This window comes from Pelodiscus sinensis, chromosome 2 (genome assembly GCF_052426305.1).
Source record: "Pelodiscus sinensis isolate ZL-2025 chromosome 2, ASM5242630v1, whole genome shotgun sequence".
NCBI classification, from domain to species: Eukaryota; Metazoa; Chordata; order Testudines; family Trionychidae; genus Pelodiscus; species Pelodiscus sinensis.
Window position 1 is genome coordinate 48004250 of NC_143053.1, and position 23603 is coordinate 48027852.

The 23603-nt window shown below is 41.2% G+C and overlaps 1 long non-coding RNA gene across 1 annotated transcript in view; it reads right to left on the reverse strand.

Annotated features, from left to right (window-relative positions):
• The window catches only part of LOC102449488 (uncharacterized), a 38586-nt gene that overhangs the window by 12093 nt on the left and 2890 nt on the right, over positions 1-23603 (reverse strand). The window contains exon 2 of the long non-coding RNA XR_016348704.1: positions 12466-13366. This is a non-coding gene — a long non-coding RNA (uncharacterized LOC102449488). The remainder of the gene's footprint in view (positions 1-12465; positions 13367-23603) is intronic.

Consider the following 23603-nt stretch of genomic DNA (forward strand, 5'->3'; position numbering starts at 1 on the left):
GGGATGGGGCAGGAGTTTCCTAGATAGATGAGTCTCACACTAGATGAATGACACTTGCAGGCATTTTCACCACTGCTGGTGAATATTTTTCTCTGCACCTGAACTCTTGCGTATCTCTCTGCCTAAAAGCTCCATCTTTCAAATATAAATGTTACTCAGGCTTTGGCCCTGAGCCCCAGCAAGTCTCAGCTAGCCCTGGTGACAACATTAAAATGAGGTTGCAACCCTTTTTGGGGTCCTGACCTATAGTTTGAGAACTGCTGGTCTAGAATATTCTGTGATGTGGTGACTAGCATGTGAACATTGTTCAGATTTGGTTTGCAAATTCGAGCCCACCAACATTTCATGGACCTCATTTTGACATGCACAAATAGAATAACGGAAGTAGTGGCTGCCATGAGACCCACCAGACCTAAAAAGAAGATTAATTTTTGGCTTTCATAATGATGACTCTCTGAAATAGATTACACTATCGTCAGAAATCTTTCCTCTATAAGGAAAGCCCTTGAAGCTACTGAATCCATTACCAATCCCATAAAAAAGAATTATTTGCATCAAATAGAGATTTGGAATCTTCACGTTTAGAATTAGTCCTAAATACATAAGGGTACGTCTACACTAGCCCCCTAGTTCGAACTAGGGAGGCTAAGGAGGGTGACCGAAATTGCAAGTGAAGTGCGGGATTTAAATATCCCGCGCTTCATTAGCATGTTCCAGGGTGGTCGCCCTTTTGGAAACTGACTAGCCTGGAATAACTTCCTGCGTCTACATCCTCGTGGAATGAGGTTTAACAGCTAATTTGAGTTAAGGGGTTTACTTTGAACTCCTGTGTCACTGCCGCATATAGATGTGGGCAGTTATTCCGGGCTAGTCAGTTTCCAAAATGGCGACCGCCCGGGAACATGCTAATGAAGCGCAGGATATTTAAATCCCGTGCTTCATTTACAATTTCAGTCACCCTCATTAGCCTCCATAGTTTGAACTAGGGGACTAGTGTAAACGTACCCTAAGAAAGGAAGCTAGAAAACTGAATGCAAGTCAACATATCCTCACACAAACTGACACCACCAGTCAAATATCTAAGTATAGGTAAATACATACTTTTGCCAACCAATCTATGCATGAGAGTGAGGAAATAAGGAAGAGGGATAGATTTAACTTTCAAAACCAAAGCTTCTGGATGAACATGTTGAACTTCCTTACATCTAAAACTGAATGGAAACCTTCATGTTTTCTATGCACCAGGAAATATCATAAATAAGAGCCTTCACCACAGATTCTGGCTACGTCAACACTGCTTCCCTCTTTTGCAAAAGCCTGTGCAAATGAAGCACAGATTAGCATATTGCCGCAATTCATTTGCATAATTAATTAGGAGACGTTTCTGTGCAAGAGGTTTTTGTGCAAGAGCCATTCTTCTTGAAAAAATGAGGAAGGAACAGCTCTTGCACAAGAGGGTGTTTTTTGTGCAAAAAAGCACTGTGTAGATGGTGGGAATCAAACAAGGCTTCCTGCCTTATGGAAATGTTATATAAAAAAGGAAAGGAAAAATTATTGTCTTCATCTTGCTTCACTGCTGCCTTCCCAACCCAAAGAGATACTTGAAAACACATGGAAACAAAAGGATTATGACTGAATAGGTGGAGGAAGAACTGCTGGACTCAAGCCAAGAAACACATGGCCTGTGAAGGACTTAACCTGAAACAATAACTAGGATGAGAAGTTATTATTTGTAACCTGTTTTTTTAATGAATCTTGTTTAGATTGTATGCTTTGTATTGTTTTCTTAGTAATCTGCTTTGTGCTGTTGACTGCCTTTTTGACTACTTAAAATACACCTTTTCATAGTTTAGTTAATGAAGTTATTTCTGGTTTATAATATAACGGAGATAATGTAATTTCTAACTGGGGGAGGCAAGACACTGTGGCTACATCTACACTGCAGGCTTTTTGTGCAAGAACGGCCATTCTTGTGCAAAAACTTGCAGAGCATCTACACTGTACGCGCATTCTTGCTCAAGTTAATTTACAGTAAAGTGTCGGAAAAGAGGCTTCTTGCGCAAGAGTTATTCCTCTCCCCGTGAGGAATAAGACCTCTTGTGCAAGAGCTCATGTGCAAGAAGGCAGTGTGGACGGGCAACAGGGGTTTCTTGCGCAAGAAACCCCTATGGCTAAAATTGCCATCAGAACTTTCTTACGCAAGAGAATGTCCACACTTCCATGGATGCTCTTGTGCAAATGCACATCTTTTGCGCAAAAGCACATGGCAGTGTGGACGCGCTCTTGTGCAAGACCTTTTGCGCAAGAACTCATGCACAAAACAGTTCTTGAACAAGAAGCCTGCAGTGTAGACGTAGCCTTTGTGTACCTTCCTTCTCATTGAGGAAGGAAGTAAACTTCATTTAACTGTACCCCAAAGTGAAGAGGAAACATACATGACCACAGTGTCAATATTTTCTTGTCTGAATCTGGTTCTGCATGGCTGAAATATCATTCACTGACATTGTTTGGAACACGTATGGATGCACAAACCTGCACAGTATGTGAATATATAATAAAAGACATTATACTGTAGTGAACATTTCTATAGGAGTGTAAAACTCCACAAAACTTCATTACGATTTAGGTTCTTTTATCAAAAATTTCAAATCTACAGAATTTGGGGTAGCACAGATGAAACAATATATTTCAGAACTCATGGAGAGTAAAAATGATTGCCAATCTCTTGGTAGCTATAGATATTTAGCACCACTAAAGATGAGATTTAAGCTCTTCTATGGTTGTCTCAGTTTTTTTAGTGGGAAACCCGGTAACCTTTATGAGTATCCAAATGAGATTATCACCCTAATGCCCAAGAAGTAAAGGAATATATCTGAGAAATGAAAGAATGCACAGTCGGATTATGAGAATCATATCCTTCAAGTTAACAGTATAAATCTAGAATAAGGGAGATCAGATATGGAAAGACTTTCCTAATCACTTCCTCTGAGTATTTTAACCGAAAGTGTTCTAGAATATGACCAATGAACTACGTGAACTCTGTATTATCTTCCTCTTTCCGGTTTCTGTTAACAGGAAACATTTCTCAGCTGTCTTTTCATGAAAATAGCATCCCCGTCTACACCTTTGATTGAGAAACCATGTGAGTACAGCAGAAAAGACTTTGCAGAAGCACAGATGACACAGTATAATTCAGATACCAGAGCATGAACTCATGGACCCTTGAGTTCTGTTTTTATTGTGACAGAAAAATCCAGTGAATCCAGGAGGAGTTGAAATGAATACCTCCCCCCCCCCCCCCCGCCTTTTCTAGCTGCTGGCAGAAATGAGGTGATAAGTGAATGCTCAGCACCATGCCATGAGAATCATAGAATAATAGACTCATAGGGCTGGAAGAGACCTCAGGAGGTCATCTTGAGTCCAGCCCCCTGCCCAAAGTAGGACCAATCCCAACTAAATCATCCCAGCCAGGGCTTTGTCAAGCAGAGACTTAAAAACCTCTAGGGATGGAGATTCCACCACTTCCCTAGGTAACCCATTCCAGTACTTCACCACCTTCCTAGTGAAATAGGTGGGGGAGGTCTAATATCTAAACTAGACCTCCCCCACTGTAACTTGAGACCATTGCTCCTTGTTCTGCCATCCGTCACTACTGAGATCAGCCTCTCTCCATCCTCTTTGGAACCTACCTTCAGAAACTTCCTTTGGGAAGGTGAAGGCTGCTATCAAATCCCCCCTCACTCTTCTCTTCAGCAGACCAAATAAGCCCAAATCCCGCAGCCTCTCCTCATAGGTCATATGCTCCAGCCCCCTAATCATTTTGGTTGCCCTCCGCTGGACCCTCTCCAATGCATCCACATCCTTTCTGTAGTGGGGGGCCCAGAACTGGGCATAATACTCCAGATGTGGCCTCACCAGTGATGAATAAAGGGGAATAATCACTTCTCTAGATCGGTTGGCAATGCTCCTCCTAATGCAATCTAATATGCCATTAGCCTTCTTGGCTACAAGGGCACACTGTTGACTCATATCCAGTTTCACATCCACTGTAATCCCCAGGTCCTTTTCTGCCGAACTGCTATTTAACCATTTGGTCTCCAGCCTGTAACAATGCTTGGGATTCTTCTGTCCCAAGTGCAGGATTCTACACTTGTCCTTGCTGTAAGATATTTTAACACTTTGGGGTTTTTTGATTGTAAAATAAAAATCTTAAGTGTAATAATGAACTATGAGATGGGACTTGGTCTCACAAACTAAGTTTCAGATTCTCCTTCTCTATCTGCTCCATACTGTGACTCAGCAGGGCCAGAATGCTGCAGGTGAGTGATTGATGGGAGATATTTAAGTCCCTGGATGATCAGGGCTTTATTTTCTTTGGACTGAGGAGATGTTAACACAGGATAATTAGAGCAGCTGGGGCCAATTAAGACCCTACCAGAGACCTAATAAAACACCCCTGTTCTAATCAGACAGGAGGAGGGGAAGGACAGCTAACTGTAGTTTGGAGGGGCACTGTCTTGACCAGAGCTCAGAGTACCAGGAGAAGGAAAACCCTGTCCAAGCAGAGCAGCAGTTCTCCCCAGCACAAAGGATATAAAGAAACCCTGCCCAATGGGAAAGAGGGTAAGAAGCCAATGAAGCTAAAGAGGTTGGGTCCTGGAGTAGGGGGTGGATCCAGATTTCTTTCCTGTTCCCTTTCTCTCCCTCCCCAGGGTACTGGTGGAGCCCAAGAATAGGAGCACGTGTGGCACCCTCATCCTCTACACTAAAAAAGACCACGGGATTCTTCACAATAGCATCAGCCATTTTCCACAATACACCATAATAATCAGAAAGGCATTTGGAATTATCACTACAACACAGGAAGGAATTTAGTCATAAATTTAGCTATCTGGTATGCAAGAATGGAAGCCAAATCTACAGGTTTGTATAGTGCTGCAGTGAGTTCTTTACCCAGACTGCTTCCCCTTCCACTATGCAGATTTCGTCAGGGTCAGGACTTCTCTGATCTTTACTATGCCTCCTTTGCACCAACATCTGTAACTTAAAAAGTTCTTTCTCTGTGACAACTGCTCTTCCAAGTGATCCTATAGTGTCTGGGGGTATGTCTACACTACAGCGCTAATTCGAACTAACTTAGTTCGAATTAGTTAATTTGAACTAAGCTAATTCGAACTAACTCATCCAGACTAAAAAACTAGTTCGAATTAGCGTTTTGCTAATTCGAACTAGCTTGTCCACACAGAGTGGACCCTGAACCGGGATTAAGGATGGCCGGAAGCAGTGCCGGCAGGGCATCAGATGAGGACTTAGAGCATGGAGCTGCTGTCTCAGGCTAGCCGAGGGCTGTGCTTAAAGGGACCTGACCCCCACCCCGGACGGACAGTTCTCAGGGGTGCCCTGCTTGCAAAGCAGTCCTGGCTTGGATTGCCCGGAGTACCCACACTGGGCACATCACAGCACACGGCCATCAGCACAGCTGCACTTGCCGCAGGCTGCCATCTGGGGAGAGGGGGCAATCGGGGGGCTGCAGGAGAGGTTCCACCCCCAGAAGCCCACAGAGCCACCCTAGTCCTCCCCATCGGGAGCTTGTACTCCATTCCTCCCTCACTTCCTTCCACTTACCCCTCACTAGTCCCCCTTCCTGATGTACAAAATAAAGGACACGTGTGTTCAAAAATAGAATCTGTCTTTATTGAACAAAACTGGGGGAGACTGGGAAAAGGAGGTGGGAGGGGGAAGAGAGAGGGTGGGAGAGGGGAGGGCAACTACAATGATGAGGGGTTTGGAACCGGTCCCATAGGAAGAGAGGCTAAAGAGACTAGGAATTTTCAGCTTAGAAAAGAGGAGATGGGGGGGGATATGATAGAGGTCTATAAAAGCATGAGTGGGGTGGAGAGGGTGCCTCCAGAAAAGTTCTTCATTAGTTCCCATAATAGAAGGACTAGAGGACACCAAAGGAAAGGAATGTGTAGCAGGCTTCAAATTAGTAACAGAAAGTTGATCTTCACAAAGCAAAGAGTCAACCTGTGGAACTCCTTGCTGCAGGAGGCTGTGAAGGCTACAACTAGAACAGAGTTTAAAGAGAAGTGATATAACGTCATGGAGGTTGGGTCTATGGAGTGGTATTAGCCAGGGGGTAGGAGTGGTGTCCCTGCCCAAAGTTTGTGGAAGGCTGGAGAGGGATGGCACGAGACAAATGGCTTGGTCACTGTCATCGGTCCATCCCTTCCAGGGTCCCTAGGGTTGGCCGCTGTCAGCAGACAGGCTACTGGGCTAGATGGACCTTTGGTCTGACCCAGTATGGCCATTGTAAGCTCAGGGCTCAGGGTCGGGGGTCTCAGTGAACCACCTTGCTTTTCATGCACACCTGCTCCTGGGTGGCCAGGCTGGCAGCTCTCCTGCCCTAGATGGCCACTTTCCTGTGCCTAGAGCGGAGGTCATGGACGAGGTCCACGATGTCCGCACTAGACCAGGCGGGTGCCCGCCTCTTGCGGTCCAGGGCAAGCTCCCAGGAGCCGCCAGCCTGGTCCCGGGAAGAGGGGGAGAGCTGGGGGGCATCGGGTGGCTGGCTCGAGCCGTGCCAGGTGCAGAGTCTGCTGGCTGGGTGGTGGCAGGCTTGCACCTGGCATGGGCACCATAGCCAGCCCGTGCCCCTTTAATAGGTCCGGGGCCAGGAGGGGGGCAATAGAGTTTCCCTGGTGTTGCCCAGAGTGGCCACCAGGGAAAGCTGGGGAGGGCTAGCCTCCCACTAGTTCGAATTAAGGGGCTACAAAGCCCTTAATTCGAACTAGTAAGTTCGAACTAGGCTTAGTCCTCGTAGAATGAGGTTTACCTAGTTCAAACTAAGCGCTCCGCTAGTTCGAATTAAATTTGAACTAGCGGAGCGCTTGTGTAGCGCCTGTCAAAGTTAATTCGAACTAACGTCTGTTAGTTCGAATTAAATTTGTAGTGTAGACATACCCTGTGACTATTTGAGGAAGCTATGTACAACTTATGAATTCAAATTGATTTTATGAAATTGCTATATCAATGAATTTCCTGGAGCTGTGATACCAAGCCTGATGATGTATGGCTGATGCTACAACTCCCTTCCAGGCCAGGGACAATGGAGAGTCATTAACTGTGTTTCAAAGGGGTAGCCATTAATCTGTTTCAGCAAAAACAACATGGAAGCCTGTGGCAACTTAAAGACTAACAAATTCATTAGGGGATGAGCTTTCATTGGCTGGAAGCCACTTTTTCAGATATGTCTGACTTCTCATTGTTTTTATTAACCTGAGTGGATCCCATGCAGACACCTTGGGACAATGGCATGGCTGTTTCAGCTGGTGAGATAAAAATAACAGTTGTGGATCATGCAGCATAGGCAGTGATGCTAAGAAGCTTGATATCCAGGGTCAGAGTTTGTGTGGCTAACCCAAGCTACCACTTGTGCCACAACATCCTCACTGCTATTGATAACTTGCTAGCATGGGTGGCTGTTATGCTAAGCGGGGAAAGGCATCGCCTTCCCAAACCACCAGTCTGGCCCCGCCCACACTCTGCCTCAGAACACCTACTGAGAGTGGAGTGTTGCTGCCCCCAGGACCCACTCTCCCCATGCTCCAGGGCCAGGAAGGTTGGGGCCACACATTTCCCCACCTCCCTGTGGTGTGGGGAGGGTAGGGAGTGGTGAGATGGCCTGGCTCCCATAGTAGGTGGGGTCTTGGCAGAAGGGGTGGTGATAAAGGTGCCTCCCCCAGCCTGACCTTCACCCACTGCCCCTGCTTGTTAGTGAAGTGGAGCTACCTACCCAGGCTAGGAGGCATTCTTCCCACCTGCAGTTTAGGCATGCCCTGGAAGTCTGACTGAGTTAGGCGTACATCAAAACTGACAGCATGATCATGCAAGGTACTGACTGCCTCCTGTGATATTTTGAGCATATGCTACTCTTGCTGAAATAACAGGAGTAGAGGTTGCTCAGCACCCTGCAGGATCAGCTCCTCTGAAAGGAGTTCAGGACTTGGCCAGCTGGGCTCATACTGGGCAACCACTAGACATCTAGTTAGAGAGGGCATGGAACCCAAAGGCTAGGAAGTCAGTGCTGCCATTTTCTTCTCTTGTGCTATGTATGCATAACAGAAAGGATTGTGGAGAGAATTCCCCTAAAACAACCTATTTATTTGTTCATGCTAAACTCCTGTGGATACTTTATTTTGGTACTTAGAAATTCCCGGAGCACGGGTCTTTCACAGTTGCTGGAGATGGCAACAGAAACAATGTAAGTAGGGTCTGAACCAGAGAATATTGGGAGATTGAGACCAGAACTTCTCTAATGCTGGTTTTAATGTACATTTAATGGGAGTGTGTATGGCATTTAGTTAGTAGACGGGGCCAGCCCGAGCCATTCGTGCACCTCAGGCCTCAGGAGCGTGGCGCCGGCCCCGGGAGTGAGACGCATGCGCAGTCCCGCCCCCGGGCACATGGCACCCCCGCCCCCCGGGTGCCCGGCACATGCGTGGCGCCACCCCGGTCGCACGGAGCATGCGCAGTGCCACCCCCACCCGGGCCAGCAGCCCCGCGCAACGCCCCCTACAATGGGGCGCCCCGGGCAGTAGCCCGGTTGGACCGTACCTTGGGCTGGCTCTGTTAATAGACAATAGGCTCTTGTACTGGTCTGGTAGAGTAGCGGTGAGCAACAAATGAACATATACCAGGCAACAGATACTGGAATATTTTTACAAGTCTGGGTTTCACTTATTCATTACTCAGAGTATCAACCTCATAAACAATAAATTAATTTCCTTTAAAAAGGCTTTATTAGTGAAGGGCTACAATTAAAACCCCAGTTCTGAATATTTCTCATTTGTGCTTCTTACATCCTTTTGTGTTACTTACGAGTAACATAAAATATTTCTAGTAATAGAGATGTAGCTGTGTTAGTCTGATCTTGCTGAAACAAAAGAAAGGACTATGCAGCACTTTAAAGACTAACAAGATGGTTTATTAGGTGATGAGCTTTTGTGGGCCAGACCCACTTCCTCAGATCAAATTCTGGAAGAGAATATTTCCATATTGAAGAACTGGCTCCCTCCAGTGGTGTGTGGGCATTAAACATTTTTGAACCATTAGCAGACAATCTTCCAGGAGAATTAGAAAACTAATGACATTAAATAAATTTCCTTTGAATAACTCAGCCAAGATTGTAAACCTCTAACTACTGTGTTGCTCTTCTAATGTGAGCAGTAACATGTGCTTTAAAACGGATATCCTTAGCGAAGAAAGCAGGAAACGGGGATTATAAAGGAATATTGAAAAGGTACTGAGCAGCCACTTGTCCTAGTATACTTAAGATGGGAGTTATAGTACGGTATGTAAATACTTCAGTTAAATCACACTGTTCTTGCATATTCATTTGCATTCATCTAAACAAAGAATTCATGCTGACTTGGCAATGACCCAGAAGGGCTGGGGTTGCTGTCAGCAGAAATCTACTCAGAGCAATTTCATCTTCCTCCCAAATAATTACAGCTTTCAGTAAATTAATTTGCTCACAAGGATGACATGAGGTGGATGGATCACAGTAATCACAGTGCCACGGCAGAAGTGACATACTTGTTCTGAGGAAAAGGATATGCATGGTGCTCTAGGATTATTCCCAGAATGGTCCTGCCATCCACATTTTCCTTCCAGGCAAAGAGACTCAGTGAGGTTGATTTCACATGATGCATATATGCAGTAACACACTTAAAATTATGTATAATTGTAAGCATCTGAGTAGTCTTTGACACTTTAGCAGGACTGCTCACATACTTAATGTTACAGGAATGCTGAAGGGCTTTGCTAGGTTGGAGATGTAGTTCTGGACCAGCTAGTCATATAAGCATTTATAGCAATCGAAATTTGGAATTTCACTCTTAATTAAATTCCATATCTAAATTCTCTTACCATAAAGTTTGGGAGAGATTGCTGAATGTTGCTTCCTATGCTTCCTAAAATTACCCCTAAGTGAGCATATTAAGGAAATTGTAGAAGTGAGTAGCCATCAAATGGAAAAGAAAGGATGAAATATAACATGTAAATATAAAGCACATATCAATACTGGAGAAAATTCCAACTCTGCCTAATCAAAGAGGATGCCTAGAATGTTACTTCTAGGGCAAGTCACTTATTGTACTAATTTCAAAACATGTCATTTTAAAGCTTTAGTCTTTTACAAAACACAATTAAGATGCAATCTACAATACAAATAAGCATCATGTCTGTAATTGGATTAGAGAGAAATTGAGTCTACACAACACCCTTGCTGTTATTGTATTTACAGCTTAAACAGGGCATCAGACTACATTGTGAGCCCAAAAGTCCCAGACTCCTTTTACAACATTTGAAATAGCTACCAGTGTCATCCCACTCAATTGCAATACCAATGCCCTTTATTCAACTACTTGTGCCCAAGAGGATAAAGAACATCTCACCCAAATTTCTCTCTTGTCAAAGTCATGCTGACTTGGCTCACCCTTTCAGTTCTATTTAAAAGAAGAAATCCTCAAAAATATGTAAACAGTACTGAGCTAGTTTTAAATGTCAGGCTTAATCACTGTGCTATTGATTCCTATGTAATCATATCCTTCACTGTCCTGTACTAGCCATGTTTTTGCTTTGTTTACTGAATAGAAAGTTAAACTACAAGATTATGCCGAAAATCATTCGGTGTGAAAAATTATTTCCTGAGAACCCATCCTAGTCCATCCTAAACTAATGCTCTTCACTCCACACATACCTCATGACCAGGGAGCCTAGTTTTCTGTGTTAAACCCAAATTCCGATAAAAATATAAAAACCTGTGATTTTTCTGTGATTAAAATAAAACACTCAACTCTAATTTCCCTAAAGTTAGGGTGTGTGTGTGTGTGTGTGTGTGTATGTATACTGTATATATATGTCAGCTGAACACAATGTTTTATTGATATATTTACAATTTTTAAGCAAGTCCAAAGCCTACCTGTTTAGCACTTCCCATGTGTTCTACAGGTGTCTGTCTTTGATCATAATCTACAGCTTTGCTGTATACAGTACAGACCAGCACATTACTATCAACATGACGTCTGTCCTTGCCAGTCGGTGATACAGTCTCCAGGTGTGATTTTTCTAAAAGCATCTTTTAAAAATGAATGAAATTTAGCATCTTCTCTTAATGTTGAAAACTTTTTAAAAAAATCACCCCTGGAGACTGTATCACTGACAGGCAAGGACAGATGTCATGTTGATAGTAATGTGCTGTTCTGTACTTTATACAGCAAAGCTGTAGATTATGATCAAAGACAGACACCTGTAGAACACATGGGAAGTGCTAAACAGGTAGGCCTTGGACTTGCTTAAAAATTAATCACCTTTTGAGGCGGAAAGTAAATTTGACATACATTAAAACATGGACCCCCCTTATTGGTGTTTCATAAACTTTATAGGCTGGGAGCAGTTTATTGGAGTTTGTTTAGCTATGTAAATTTAAAGTGCATTCAAAAATTAACCACAGGAGTGGAAGGGTGTGCACATTAAATAACTAACACCAGTACTTTCAGTAAAATGTAGTTAATATGTGTTCATTTTTTTTTTACAACATATAAAAGCTAAATGACATATTAGGTCACAGAGATCCCCTTGAGACTGTCATTTGATAGGCTGATAGTTCCACTGAGCCTGCCTACCTCCCCTCCAGGGCACCCCCCACCAGGCTGTTCTGCTGAGCCAAAAGCTCTGGTCTCCCCCAGCAAGGCACAGAATTGGGATTATAGCCCCCGCCAGAACAACACAGACACTGAGAACAGCTCAGCTCTGGGAAGGCTCAATCAAAGGGATTTGACATGGCACCAGGTGCATTGCCCCACTGAGTTCAAAACCACAGATAGATCCATATGACTCTGCATAAAAGTTTTCCACCCAGCAAGATCATATATTCTCCCCCTTTATCAATGAGAGAAAAGCACAACTGTTGTCCCCCTGATAACAGTTATTTATATTGGGTTCATTAATAAACAAAAGTGATTGTATTAAGTACAAAAAGTTGGATTTCAGTGATTATAAGTGATGAGACAGATCAAAGTAAGTTACTAAGCAAAATAAAACCAAATATGTCAGCTAGGCTTAATATGCTAAGAAACTAGTTACCTGCAATTTCTCATCCTAACAAAAGCGACGAAGAGTCCTGTGGCACCTTATAGACTAACTGAAGTGTAGGAGCATAAGCTTTCGTGGGCAAAGACCCACTTCGTCAGATGCATGTGACATGCATCTGACGAAGTGGGTCTTTGCCCACGAAAGCTTATGCTCCTACACTTCAGTTAGTCTATAAGGTGCCACAGGACTCTTCGTCGCTTTTGCAGATTCAGACTAACACGGCTACCCCTCTGATCCTTCATCCTAACAGTAGTTTTAATCATTTTTCTCACAGACTAGGCAGCCTCCTAGTTCAGGCTAGATCCTTACCTCTATTCAGTCTTACTTGTTTCCAGGAGTCATTATGGTAGTAAGCAGGGAGTGTCTTGGTGTCTCACAATTGCCAAATCCTCTATTGTCTGATTCCCTAGATTTTGTCCAACGCAGGAATACTTTGTGTTCATCTTCAACCCTTTCACATCCCAATGGAAAAGTACCATATTCAAAATGGGTTCCAATATCCAGTGATCTGGCCACATCTTGACAGGCCCAACCATAGTCCAGGCTTACAGGAAATACAAGAAATACCGATCATTTTATTGAACAGCAGGTAATTAAGTTCCTTAAGTACACTTGCACACAGATTAATAAACAGGTTTATATTTCTTATTTCTAACTTCAAATACAGGAATGATACATGCACATAGATAGAATATACACATTCAGGGGATTACAAGTTCTTTAATAAGAGGCTACATACCCCATTTGTCATAAAGCATATTTGAGTTATTCCATAAAAATATGGAGTGCAAGTCATACTACAATTCTATGTAAAATGAAAATTCCACATTATTCAGTGGCAAGAAGATTCCTGGGATCTCTGCTCCTCACTAAATGTTCCCTTTGCATTCTTATCCAACTTTCATATTTGTGAAATTATTTCATGAGGTCCTTCTTTCAAGCTCCCTATCATTCTGCTGGCATTGATCTCATGTTCTGTAATACCTTATTAATATCAGTATTTCTTCTGCAAGCTTCTCAGGGTTAATCCACCACTCAAGAAATGCTAGTCACACAGTATGGCACAAGCATGCTGGGCCTTTATGTAATGAATCCAACCCACCCTTCACTCACACATCTGTTGTTTGTTTCTATTTAGATTGGAAGCTCCTTGGGGAGAGGGAAGATGTCTTTCCAAAGATCTGTGCAGCATCAAGTACACTGCCAGCCTCTATCAGATAGAAAATAAGTATGATAAAATACAAATAGTAAATACTAATGAGAGAAGAAGAAATCATCTCAGAGTAAGAAAAAAAAATTAGTCAGAGAACTGTCTTGTTGAGCAAATCACTCTACTTTCAGATTAAGCTTTTTTAGAAACTCACCATACAGACAGAAACATTTAAGAACAAAGTATAATCCGCAAATGTGTATATAAAATAATCAAATACCAAACATTTCAGTGTTGAGTCTTTTTTCTAGCCCAAGAGTAGATGTAAGCAGCCCTCAGAAATCAAGGCGTCATTGAAAGAAGATTCTCTTTCAGTCAATCAATAAAAATGTCCATCTAAACTAATGCCACGTATACTGTTTGCTTTTAAGTTTTATTACGGTAGTTGTAGTAATATAAATTACATTAATTTAGAGCTCACTGTGGTGTTGGGCAGAGGACTAGTGAGGTCCGTACAAGCTGCTAATGTGGCCCTTAGTAAAAAAATAAATGTCTTACTACTCTGGGCAAATAGCCATTTAATTCCTTAGTAGTAGCAAATAAACATAAGAAAACAAGTTTCAGAGGGGTGGGTTGTGCCCATGAAAGCTCATGACACCATCTACATTTTGTGTTAGGGTACGTCTAGACTACATGCCTCTGTCGCCAGAGGCATGTAGATTAGGCTACCAGACATAGTAAAATGAAGCGGCGATTTAAATAATCACCGCTTCATTTAAATTTACATGGCTGCCGCGCTGAGCTGACAAACAGCTGATCAGCTGTTTGTCGGCTCAGCGCGATAGTCTGGACGCGCGGGTGTCGACATCAAAGGTATTTATCGACCACCCAGGTAAACCTCATTCCAGGAGGCATACCTGGGTGGTCGACAAATACCTTTGATGTCGACACCCGCGCGTCCAGACTATCGCGCTGAGCCGACAAACAGCTGATCAGCTGTTTGTCGGCTCAGCGCGGCAGCCATGTAAATTTAAATGAAGCGGCGATTATTTAAATCGCCGCTTCATTTTACTATGTCTGGTAGCCTAATCTACATGCCTCTGGCGACAGAGGCATGCAGTCTAGACGTACCCTTAGTCTCTGAGGTGCTGCAAGACTATTCCTTGTTTTATAAGAAAATAAGAGTGACCAGAAATGAGGGATTCAGATTGTGGGAGTGGACTGAGGTCTGGGACAGGGGGTTGGAGTGAAGAAGGAGGTGTGGGCTTTGGCTGTAGATGTGGGCTCAGGGTAAGGGTCACATACCATTCTCTCAATGACTTTAAAACAATGCATATTGCTTCAGAGAGATTTTTACTCCAGACTTCAAAGAGAAGCTTCAGAATTGTCATTCATGCTTAAATTTGACACTTTATGTACTGGTCTCAACAAAGATGCTAATTATCTCACCCATTACAAAGATACCTTCCCCAATTATCACCCCTAATGTCATTACCTCACAGACACTAAACTTCCCACTCTGTTCAAAAATTTGATTTGTCAATTTTATATAATTTAGCTAGGCCAGACTAACATGGCTGCATCTCTATCACTTTCCAATACAGACACCCTGCCCCCTGCTGCTGAAGTGGAGACCAACCCAGTTGTTTGTTCCTTTCATTCCTTTACATTATTTCAAGGCTGTCTACACAAGGAATAGGGCTGAATTTTTTTTATTGACAATTAAGTTCAGACCAATAGTCTGCCCTATGAACATGGACTCAGACAACATTCTGTGATCCACAGCCAGCTCATGTGTTTTACTCTTTTAAATCTATGAGTGAAGTAGCATAACTTGATGTTACAGATTATGATTTGCATATAAGAAGGGTAGATACCATTTTCCATTTCTAGAACTGCAGCAATCTGGGGAAAGCAAGTAGTTTTCATTCCTGGCATGAACACCAGTTTAGGGTTTTCTGGATTGTCAGAACTGCATGACCCACTGTTGCCATGAGAAAGGAATAGATATAGTGATTTAAAATATTAAAACATTGCAATAGTTCTTACATGTAATGTTTGCTCCTGGCTAGGTATTCATTAGTTACATGCCATTCATGAGTTACTTCCAATGGTAGAGAGTCTTCTTGGATGGTGTGAGAATCAATGAATGCCTTCATTTCCTTCCAACAATTTGTATTGCATTAATTCCTAATAGTCCATCACATTTCTGCATCTTGGTAGGCAGAGTAGTAAACCATTCATCAGTACCATATTTGCAAAAACAGTAAACAGAACTACTACAAGTTTTGGTCAGACACAAACAGATCAGGGCATGGTATCTTCTACAAATGGCAGAGGTGATTTAATGCTGTTCCTATGAACTGCTTCAGATTCCAGCAGCTATTTATGTTTGCTAAGGAACAGTGATTGTTAAATTACTGTTGCCCTTTTCCAAATTAATAGATTTTGAATGAGCCCCTGCAAAAACAGGAAGACTATTGAAAGACAGCCTTTGTATGAAAGGTGTGTTGGTGAGGGCCACAAACCATCAGATGAGTACAGTGGATACACCATTATAGTTTATTATTCCTGTAGAGATAGTATAAGTTTTAGAGATTCCCATATTTGACATGGGGAACAGCTGACTAGGACTGATAATCGCTCTATTGCTGGTATAAATGTAATCTGCCCAATGCACACTCATGCTCAGGCATATGTGCGCATATTTGTACTATGCAGTTGTGAGTCATACACATACACATTTTTTTCCAGTACCATTTAAAACTGACCCCCTACCATAACAATGTTACAGTTAAGTTTGAATTGATACTCTGTCTAAACTTCATTTTCAACACATCTTTTATTTGGGGGCTTTTTGGTAGAAGTTTGAAACATTTAAGACAATTGAAATAGGAATCTCTTGCTCTGTCTCTAAGGCTGTGTCCAGACTCAGGGGTTTTTTCGAAAAAAGTAGCCTTTTTTCGAAAAAACTTCCCCTGCGTCCAGACTCAAGCCGCGTTCTTTCGAAATTAATTCGAAAGAACGCGGCTTTTCTTTCGATGGCAGTAAACCTCAATTTACGAGGAAGAACGCCTTCTTTCGAAAGTTCCTCTTTCGAAAGAAGGCGTTCTTCAATGTAAATAGGGCTTCTTCAAAAGAGAGCATCCAGACTCACAGGATGCTTTCTTTCGAAAAAGCAAGTCGCTTTTTCGAAATTTCTCCGTGCAGTCTAGACGCTCTCTTTCGAAAGAGGCTCTTTCGAAAGATGCTTTCGAAAGAGCCTCTTTCGAAAGAGGCTTGCAGTCTAGACATAGCCTAACACACAAACAGGCACTATATTTGATGAATGAAACTGGTTTGGGTAATATAATTAAAAGGTGCAGCAAATAAATATGAAAGGCAGAGTGACCTGACTGAAAAAGTCTAGCATGATACAAGGCCTTCTGCAGATATTCATGAAATAATGGCCCAGAAAAGCACACATCCACACAAATTTCTCTGTGTGTATGCGCGTGTGCATATGCATTGCAACAAATGGGATTTGGGGGTTTGTTTCACAGATAGCATACAATTTCCATCCTTTTACGGACAAAAAAGATCCCAGAAACAAAATCATTTAACATAGGTGACCAATCACAACCAAAAGGTAGAGCTTAAAATGTGAAAAAGAAACATGAAAATAAGCTGTACATTTTTGCAGACATCTTAAAAGCAATATTTTTCCATGCAAAATGTAACCCCAAAAAGCAGTAGTAATGTCATAGGGTTGTTTCAATTGCACAGATGTTTTAGGGATTTGCAATCAGATGTACATGCCAAGTAAACAACATTTTATTCTCAATAGTTCACCCATTTCAAGCAAGCAGCAGGGGGCAGAGTTTGCTGCTGAAAAACCTTCAAGTACTAGTATTTCTAAATCTGCCTCATAATGAGACACACTAACATAGGATTTGCACACCCAATATCTCTATTTTCCTTCAACACTGATGTCCAGCTGTGGCTTCTGAAGATGAAAACATACGTGACCTGGCAAATTATCTGGCACTGTAAATGAGGGGCAATATCCTTCCTGGCACATGTAACTATCAGCTTACACATTAACACTTCAATAACTACAAGGTTATCATTGAACATAAAGGCAAATAGTTTATATAAGCTCCTTTAACACTGAATTTCATAGGTTGTATATGGATACCTTCTATTGGCCAAATCATGTAGTTATTTGGACTGAATAAAATAAAACATTTATTGACTCATATGCTATGTGCGCCATATTAGGTTATTTTCTGTGACTAGAAATCTGCTGTAGCATTTAAGTATGTTTAGGTTAAATTTAATAAGTTCCATTAAATAGACACGAGATACACATTGACATTAGATATATCATGTTGCTGCTTGCTCGAAAATAAATGGGATATCATGTAGCCAATAAAAGATCTGATCAGACAAATGCATGAATGCTTACTATTTTCACATAGGTTTTATTTTTCTTTGCTTCAAATTCTGGCTGTCCAGCGAGGGGCATATGAATAGGACAGGGAACGACTGTGGGGATCAATATTCTATGTGTGTCCCCCTATATAAAAATGAAAAGAGGCAAGGACTTGCTGTGTTGTTGCAGTCAAATGCCCAGATAATAAGGGGCAAGTGCTTCTGTCCTTAACAAAAGCAAAACTCCTTAGTGAAATCAATAGCTTTACTTTCAGAATGAGCTGCAAGATTTGGCTCTATACATATTTTCATTTGTGGCTTATTTTATTATTCATAAACAAATTTTATTTTTTGTACAGAATCCCTCTCACTCCCCACTACATTATGTTGAAATATGCTGAGTACTCTCAACTTTTTGATGCAAGGCCCAGAAAGTCAGTGGAAGGTGATGATGCTGAGCAATTTGCAGGGGGCAGGATCAGGAAGGTTGTGTCAAAAGTTTGAACAGGGCCTGATCCTGCTTCAGTGAAAGTTAACATCCATTAGCAGCTAGGGAGCAGGAGCATATGCCACATAATAGAAGGGGAGCTGAAGTTTCTGTCGCCTTGTCATTTTACAGTAGCTTTAGAGGAAGGATCATCTGACATCCCCTAGGGTATGTCTACACTACCCCGCTTGTTCGAACTAGCGGGGTAATGTATGCATACCGAACTTGCTAATGAAGCCCGGGATTTGAATTTCCCGGGCTTCATTAGCATAAAGCCGGCGCCGCCATTTTTAAAAGCTGGCTAGTGCAAACCCCATGCCGCGCGGCTACACGCGGCACAGGCTAGATAGTTCGAACTACGTAGCCATTCCGAACTATCTGTACTCCTCGTGGAACAGGGGGAGTACAGATAGTTCGGCATGGCTATGTAGTTCGAACTATCTAGCCCGTGCTGCGTGTAGCCGCGCGGAATGGGGTTTGCACTAGCCAGCTTTTAAAAATGGCGGCGCCGGGCTTCATTAGCAAGTTCGGTATGCATACATTACCCCGCTAGTTCGAACTAGCGGGGTAGTGTAGACATACCCCCATTTACTTTGAGCAGAACAATATAAATAATAAAAAAACTGTTATTTTATTGTAAATATAAACAAAAATTAAACAATACAAGCTGGTCATGACTTTTTTGTAATTTTGATGAAGATTTTTGGTGGCAATTTCTCAAAAAAATATGGTTTTTTATCCGGTACATGAAACAGCCATTCTACTTAGTACTCTACTATTTTTATCTAATTTTTATGCTTCTAGGCCCCAGCACTACAAGCACACATGCATATGTCTAACTTTATGTGTGTGAATGTCCCATTAAAGACAATGGGTGTATTCATATGAACATAGTTAAACACATGCATAATTGTTTGCAGGATCAAGATCTCAGCTGTTAAGATTTTGTCCACACTGGTCTAGGTAGCATGGGTCTGCTTCTGCTACTGTCAATGGTTTATTTGCCAAAATGTTATATTTCTTAAATCTTAGTTTGCTTAAAAAGTGCTAACATGTTCCTTGACCCACAAAGATAGGCCCAAAAGTTGAGGTATTAATTTATGGTGGATGGAATCTAAGCTTGTGGTCTAGAAAGTTCCCTAGGAATAGCAGTTCTTCTGCTTTTGAGTCCAATACCTTTTTCAAAGAGTGCCTTTAAACATCTGGGGTACTTCTAGACTACATGCCTCTGATGACAGAGGCATGTAAAATAGGCTATCCGACATAGTCAATGAAGCGGGGATTTAAATATTCCCGGCTTCATTAAAATAAAAATGGCTGCCGCGCTGTGCCGGCTCAGCTGATCGTCGGCACAGCGCATGAGTCAAGATGTGGATCGGCTGACAAGGGAAGCCTTTGTCGACCGCTCCTGTAAACCTCGTTTCACGAGGCATAAGGTAGCGGTCGACAAAGGCTTCCCTTGTCGACCGATCCGTGTCTTGACTCACGCACTGTGCTGATGATCAGCTGAACCAGCACAACGTGGCGGCCATTTTTATTTTAATGAAGCCAGGGATATTTAAATCCCTGCTTCATTTACTATGTCGGGTAGCCTATTTTACATGCCTCTGTTGGCAGAGGTATGTAGTCTAGACGTACCCCTGATGTCTTGTGTGCATTAAGAGAAAGAACTACTTTTTATAAATGCTATTTTTCTATTATATTTTCTTCTTATCCTACTGCTGGCTATTTTTCCTAGTGGAATGGTAAATGTCTTTCATTTGCTCCATAGATTATCATTAATACCAGGTTATTAAAAATGGACAAAAAAACCTGTAGATCTGACTCAGTCCTTATCTAAGTTGCCATAGAGTCCATACTTTGAAAGAGGTTTCAAAACTGGATGCACTTTTCACTATTTATATTGCTTCTACTATTTGTATTTCTCAGTTTGTTTGTAGCCAGCTTCTTCTCATTTTCTTTTCCTGATTTTCATACAATAATACAATACTGCAATGTTTGGACAGTGAACAACATGATAAAACATAAAACAGCCTCTTTAAAAATATGATATTTGACTGTATATTATTTAAATAATGTATTGTTTACAATTTGTATTACGTTTTGTAAAACCTTTTTAATTTGGGGTAAAGTATATGGCACTGTCCCTTTAATTCAACTCTCTTTACTCACATTACTATCATCATCATTACAAATAATTTGTGGTATAGATAATGAGTTAGACTGGGTACCCATTCTGGGCTCCTCAAAGAATAAGAGCTCTCCTTTGCACTCCTGTGTAGGTTAAATGGACCATAGGTCCACGAGCTCAGCAGAAACTGTGTCTGCTACTTCCCCTTCCTGCAGCCTAGGGTGACATGTACAAGGGAAAGAGTGGAACTTTGGTTCTGCCTGCCTGACAAAAGGGCTAGCACATATTGAGTTGATATCATCATTAAATGTTTGCATAGGCCAGAGAAAATTACTTCCCTCTACCCAGAACAAGGTAGAACCCGGGAGGGAACTGTGCCTTTCGGGCAATTCTTTCCTTTTACTGCTCCTGGTGCATCACATACACATACACTTTAGCCCTTAGTTATCTGTAATCTGAGGCGCTACATCTGTATCCAAAAAAGCTTTCATTCATCATTACTTTTTATAATGATCATTTTTCCATAGATTTTCCTAAGAACATGGTGGTATGAATAAGCTATCAGAAAGTATCTTCCATTGTTTTCAGTCATTCTTGCATGTACTTTGGTTACCTAATAGGAAATATCATCAACAAATAAACAGGAAAACCCTGATAAAATTAAAAACAACCATTTGTTACCAGTTACTGTCTTTAAGCAATTCTTTAACAACATCGCTGCAATTACCAAGGCTTTGACTTAAACCAAATACAGTTTCTTACTCATGTGTAGACATTTTGGCTGTAGGTCAATATTGCCAACCACAAAAGTTCAAAAAGCATAAATGAGATTTCCCCCCAAAATTATTAGGTTGGCTTAAAAATCATGAGATTCTTTAAGATGATACATTTATTGAATCATAGAAGGTTAGTACTGAAAGAGACCAATTTTTGCTTCAAATATTAAAGTTTTTTTTCTTTAGCCATGAGGGCTAATAACTTACTTAAAAAAAATAAAAGCTGAGATTCCCAGCAACTGGGGAAGTAAGAATGTTAATATGAACAACAATATCACAAAACTAGTGATAAAATCGCAAGAGTTGACAAGACTGATAGAAATAAATTTTGAAGTTCACTGAGAGGGTGTAAAAGGGCATGCACCAGTCGGGGGAATATGAACCAGTTGTTTTGGATTTCAACAGACAAAACAGTTGTCCTGTCAGTCATGAATGGCCCATAGCATTAAATGGGTGTTCTAAGATTACTTCAAAGATTGGCAGATGAGACATGGAAAGATCAGACCTCACTGAAAGTTGGCTGCTCCACTAAGGAGATCTTTTTACTGAGTGTCTGCCATGCTCACCTCGCACAGAAAGAATATTTTTCATAGCCAGAAAATTGTCGTTAATTATCTGATATAGTAAAAGATACCTTAACATGCTTTTCCAGGTTGTATATCCCCCTGTATCTGTCAATTAGAGTAAGATCTATGTTTCTGGTGGCTCTAATTCCTACTAATGTGTTTCTTTAGCTGTTAAAGAATTAGAGAAAATTTCACCCAAAACTCTTCCATTCTTATTTAATTTCTTAAGATGTGGTTGCTCTGATGTCCTATTAGAGCAGAAGACTGTTTCATAGATAGAGCCAGCAAAATTGGCAGATCAAAATGGGTTTCAGAACTCTCTATAGGAGAATACTATAAAGTTGGTTGTCTGCTTTTTCAATGATCTATTATTTTACTAGAGAGACTCTGGGTTTTCAACCTCTGGTACAGTGGATTTGCTATAAATCTCTCCATATACATATTTCTCATTGGCCATCTTAGCATACAGGTAACATGCAACACAGGAAGAGTTGGGTGTGAAATGGAAGTCTATATTTTATACATATAGTGCGAGTGAATAATTTTTTCATTTCTTCCATTATTTAAGGGAATTATATTGATTTTCACCTATTACAATATACGACATAGACAATCTTGGAATCAACATGACAAATTCTGCAGGCTATGCAAAGAAAAATAACACAACAGTATCTTGTGTGCCTGTCTTCAGTTCTGGACAGCTGCATGATTCTGATATCAGCAGTTTACTACCAAAAATGGTTTGCAGCAGTAACAGAAAAACATAAACAGGTTCATGTTTTTGCAACGCAGGATGACAGGGCAATGTTTAAATATGTTATGTTGAACCTTATTTTACGTAGAAATTGTTACCTTGAAATTCTGTGCTTATTAACAACTGGAAATAAATAAACAGCACAACTATTTAATTATACTGTGGTATGGTGAAGTGCAAGTTTATTATACATGAAATCCTACAGATAGGCATTTAAAAGCCGGATCCTGCAACTTTTACTCAAGCAAAATCCAACTGGTTTAGCTTTAATAAGAAAAGCAGGATCAGGCCCAAATATTTTATTATAAAAAAAGAGCTTCACTTTTATTGATCTGAAACCACTTGATAAATGGTAGGTTGACACTATAAGCCCATGTTCAGAAAAGCAGTTTAAATTCCATCCCAATTCAGCCCCCCCTTAGCTTGAGTGCTGTCCAGAATAAGGGACAGGATCTTGACTTAGGACCATAATGACTAGATTAATGTTTGAGAGAAATATCTAGATTGTTTATGAATAAACATTTATGGTACAGATTTTCTTGCAGAAAATCCATACAAAGTGGGTCTTGAGAAGGATATCTCAGTGAGGACCTCCCCTCCCTAGAAAACACTACAGACCCTATCCCTAAAATTATTCCCCCACATGTTCAAGTCTGGGTCCATCTCTGCTATATTTGGATCCACGAGAGTTGGTCTGGACCTGAATTATTATTAAGAAGAATATTATTTTGCATTATAATTAACACATTTGTTAAACTATTTCAACTGTCTGAATTATGTATTTTACATTACTCAAAGGTACCAAAGCCAATATTTTAAAAAATAAATGCCTAAAGTTAGGTTCCTGAGTCTATATTTAAGACATCTAAATAAATGTCTGGGATTTTTAAAAATGAAGAACTCTCAGCTGCTCCCACTGAATTCAAAGACAAATTTTGGCCTGTGTCAGATACCTTTTGCCAACCTTTAAACAAATACAAGGGTCTAACTTTTAAAATCTTATTGGTCTCTTATAACTTAACATGTTCACTGAATCAAAATGGTAAGGATACATAGACTGTAAACCTCTGTTCTTTTTCTTCCAAACCCCCACCCCCTCTCTTTTTCCCTCTTTCTCTTTACCCATTTCTAGTGTCATGAGATCAGGTGACTCTATAAAATCTGATTATA